This window comes from Pteropus vampyrus, unplaced genomic scaffold (genome assembly GCF_000151845.1).
Source record: "Pteropus vampyrus isolate Shadow unplaced genomic scaffold, Pvam_2.0 Scaffold117, whole genome shotgun sequence".
In the NCBI taxonomy this organism is placed as follows: domain Eukaryota; kingdom Metazoa; phylum Chordata; class Mammalia; order Chiroptera; family Pteropodidae; genus Pteropus; species Pteropus vampyrus.
The window spans coordinates 938,733-943,253 of record NW_011888898.1 but is presented as its reverse complement, the minus strand read 5'-3'; the positions used below and the strand labels follow the sequence as shown (position 1 = coordinate 943,253).

Sequence of the window (4,521 nt, the reverse complement as noted above, 5' to 3'; positions counted from 1 at the left end):
AACAGTAACTTGCTGTGGAAGTTCCTAGCTGTGCCCCTGGTTGGCCACTCTGAGCCTTTGTCACTGCTCACCGCAAACCTTCATGGGGTCAGCCTTTCCTCTGCTGTGTTTCCTGAAATAATAATAATCAAACTCATCAACATTTAGCAAGAGTCCACTCCGTGCCAGGCACTGTCCCAGATGCTTTGCACGCACCTGACTTCATTTGGCCTTCCTCTAAACTGAAGAGGCAGACGCACTGCTAATAACGCCATCTTCTAGATAAGAAATGGAGGTGCAGATCTGCTCACAGAGCAAGTAACTGGTGAAGCCAGGATTTAAGCCCAGGTGTGTTTGACTCCAGCACCACACTCAGTACATAACTCTAGAAGCTGAATTTGTATTTTGATGAGTGGTGCTCTAGCCTGTGATAAATTATACATCGTCTGTGTGACCAAGCTGAGCCCCTGCTTCAGCACCTATGGATGCAGAGATCCGGGAGTCTGGCCTGGGCCAGGTGTGTCTCTCTCTCTCTCGCTCTCGCTCGCTCGCTCTCGCTCGCTCTCGCTCGCGCGCTCTCTCGCTCGCTCGCTCGCGCTCTCTCTCTCTCTCTCTCTCCCCTTCCCTCTCTCTCTCTCTCTCTCCCCCCTTCCCTCTCAGTGAGATTCTCTGCACCTGCTGGTCACCTGGGAGCATCCGGCTTGGTCACTGTAGCAGAAGAGACCACCTCCTTCAGAGGATCCCGGTGAACGTCCCAGGGTTTAGGTGGGCCCACGTGGGTTTGCGTGACCCTCCGTGCACCAGTCACTGGCCTGTCGTCCGCGTGTGTGCACCCAGCATTACAACACCGCAGGGGCTAGGAGCGGCTGGTGGCAATTATGCCAAAGCAAAGTCAAGGTGATATTACCAAAGCGAGTGAGAGTGGGAATTAGGCTGGCAAAGTCGAGAGATTTAGCCTCCATGTTCTGAAGGGTTGCAGCCAATGGCTTTGAAGCCAGATAGACTGAGGTTCAAGTCCAGGGTGTTATTTACTTTCTGTCTGATCTTAGACAAGTTATTTAACCTTCTAAGCACAAGTTTCTTAATTTTGAAGAAAAAAAATTCCCGTGAGACCACATGAGGTTGTCCAGGAGATGATATGGGTTGTGTATGTCAGGTGCTTAATGCATGCTTGGCACATAGTAAGTGCTCAATGAACGTCAGTGAGCGTGGTGGCCGTGGAAGTGGTAGGTGACAGCAACGTCTAACATCTCTGGCGAAAGAGATGCATTCTTCTGGGATCTTCGTTTATGCCTCTGAGCACGTGGCTCAACAAACAGACTTACAAGAAGCGGAAGTGGACGTGAACTCCAGCCCCAGCCCGAGCCAGCAGGACATCGAGTCTGAGTGCACGCAGTTCGCCGAGGCTTCCTTTCGGATAGGGCCGAAAGTTCTTCGCAACTTTCATTTCCTTTCAGGTTCTGATTTATTTATTAATTAGGCAAAATGGGAATTGACGAGCCTGAAATGATAAAGATGCTCATGATTTAAAAAAAAAAAAAAATGTTTTTGTATGTCAGGAATGAAAGATGTGGTGAGGTCGAACGGGAGAAAAATTACTGTGTCAACGTCAGTACAGTAGTGTCACCTCCCTGCTCTCCCGGGGTGGAAAACGGCGGTAAAATACAGGCATTCGGGGTGGCCGAGAACGTTGAGATTTCGGCCGATTCCTTTTCTCGTCGGTGGGACTTGTTCCGAGGCTCTCTGGTTGGATGGCAACGTGCTTTCTTGCAGAAAAACCGACCTAGCGACACGTAGTGTGCATCAGAGGTTTGGAGAAGCCTTTTCCCTTATAGTTTATTCTTCTGCATGGTGGTGTTTCTAGGCTGCTGACATATGTGAAGGAAACGCCGTGTTCACCTGTGTGTGCGACACTCTACCTGCAGCATACCTTTGCTGGTAGCTGAATTATGTGTGTGCCTGGCCGCTCTTGATTTAGTCCAAGGCATGTATAATCCTCCGTAGAAACCATTCCTGGTTAGTAGCCCCTCACTTACTGTGTTATACAAGCTGCTGGCAAAGGTAATTATACTTAATAGGAGCCACCTTTGATTTAAAGCTGCAGAGGTGAGTAATTAAATTGAGCTGCAAGCATGGGGAGCTGGCGTGCAACCTTTGTTTGGGGACATTCGTCGGGAGCAGCTAGCTGGGATTGCTTACAAGGGCAGTGTTTCTTAGGCCCATATTTGTCACCCAGATTATTTTAGAAAGACAGTCAGTAGACCTGGGAGAGATGCACAGAAGGCACCGTGCAGGCAGCTGCTACCTCAGTCCGCCCTCCCAAATGCCACCGAAGGGGCCCTCGCCTCCCCATGGGGGTTCCACATCGCCCCGCGCACTAGCTCCTCCCTGATCACCTCCGTGGACAGTCACGACCCCCACAGGAGCAGGCCCACTCGGTGGACCGGCAGTCCGGAGATGTCTGATTCCTCTGGACAGAGATGCCTGGGTCTGTCTGCTCACGCAGCATCCCCGCCCCTTCACCCTTTAAGGGTGGAATTTGAGACGATTCAATGTTTGTAAGATTTCATTTCAATCCTATGCGTGGCTGTTACTGCACTTGAAAGATTATCTATATACGTGCATATATGTATATAAGTATAAATACAAATATAAATATATATTTCGTTTCAGCAAGCCTGGCCTGATTTAAAAAAAAAAAAATGCACATGTGCTGTCCTTCCTCTCTGAATCGCAGCACACAAGCAAGAGACTTCCTGTTGGGCAGAAGCAGCCTGTTTCACGATGACGCCACCTAGACTTGGGACTGAAACGTGTCAGCAGACAAACTCGCTAGGATAGGGTACCAGCTCCATCTGAACCCTAGAGACTTCCAAAGCTCCAGGCAGAGAGAGGGCTTTGCTCCGTGACAGCTGCAAGATGGGCTCATACATTGCAGAGGACTCTTAGGACATCCCCTCACCTAAACCCCTGTTCTTAGGGGGAAGTCGTGCCTGAGAACCTTTATGCTCACACTGTGGTCTGTGGGCTGGCAGCCCCAGCATCTCCCAGGAGCTCGTTAGAAATGCAGACTCTCAGGCCCTGCTCCAGACTCTCTGGATCAGGATCAGCATTTTACTGAGATGCCCAGCACATCAGGGTTGAGAAGAACCAGCCTACAGGCCCCTGAATGGTTGGCTCCTGCCTACCTTTCTGCCATGAAATCCTCACATTCTCTCCACCTGCTCTCCGGCTTTGTTCTGATCTCTTTACCTCCCAGCTGGTCCCTCCTCTGGGTCCAGCCAACACCGTCATATAGTTCAGGTCTTGGCCCAGGTGTCACTGACCCTTTAGACTATGGCAGATCCACCCCCGCCCCCAATACTGGCCTGAAAGCATCATGTATCTCGCTGCTTTGCTCTTTTCAGAGTTGACACTTTATGATTCTTGGTTGATTTGATGCCCGTCCATCTCTCCCTGTTTCCTCTCCCAGCAGACAGTAAATGCCATGAGAGCAGGGGACACAACTGGTTTCATCAACACCATGTCCCGAGGCCCTAGGATGGCATCCAATTCATGGTAGAAGCTCCAGAGACATTTGTCCAATGAACAGATGCATATGATCAGGCTATATAATGAGGACTCTTATAGCCGTATTACTTGCTGTTCAGCTTTCTATTTAGGAATTCTCAGAAAATTTCAAGAACTGTCTTCTCTTTATTTAATTCTCATCGATGAGAAAAACAACACAACAGAGCTGCTACTTATCAGACATTATCTGCACATTGAACGTTACCCTATTCAATACTCACAACATCGTATAAATTTTATAAACGAATGAATGAATAAACTGAGGCTTAAAGCAGTGATTGCAGCAAGGAGGTGGCAGGACTAGAAAACAGGTGCCATTTTTTTTCAGGCGAGGCAACCCTTGGTTGACCTCACAGATTGCAAGAGCCTCGTCAGCTTACAATCCCCTTATTTTTTATGCCTACAGCACCTGGTCTTCCTAGGTGGTCTCACATGCAAGTACTAACAACCAGGCCCGACCCTACTTAGCTTCCGAGATCAGATGGGATCGAGCTTGTTCAGGGTGGTGTGGCCGTAGACTATGTGCCATTTTTATCTCCGCCACCAAGGAGGCTGGTGACGGGCTCTGCCTTGGGTCGGCCATTGGCTTGGCTCTCTAAGATGTGCAGAGTTCCCTACGCACCTGACAGGAAGAACGTAGAGGCTCACCGACCTCATCAAGAGAGATGATGATGATGATGTTGACGATGACGGTGGTGACGACAAAAGCAACAGTTAGTATTACTGAGTAATTATTTTGTGCCAACTGTTTCCTCTTTACAACCATCCTACGAGATAAGTTCTTTTCCACCTCACTCGCTGTTATGGAAATTTCAGAGAAGGTTCAAATAAATATCAAATATGTGATTTCGAGGGGGGATTGAAAAAGTCCAGCTCCTGAACAGAACTCAGCCCACCTCCCGTTTTTTTCTGAGTTGAAAGTTAGAATGCTTTTACATCTTTAAATGGGGAAATATAAGTACCTACATAGTA

At 48.7% G+C, this 4,521-nt stretch overlaps 1 protein-coding gene and 1 pseudogene across 3 annotated transcripts in view; one reads left to right on the top strand and one right to left on the bottom strand.

Annotated features, from left to right (window-relative positions):
• The window catches only part of TSHZ2 (teashirt zinc finger homeobox 2), a 422,054-nt gene that overhangs the window by 23,985 nt on the left and 393,548 nt on the right, over nucleotides 1–4,521 (top strand). The window lies entirely within an intron of this gene.
• On the bottom strand, nucleotides 3,947–4,068 carry LOC111743660 (annotated as a pseudogene).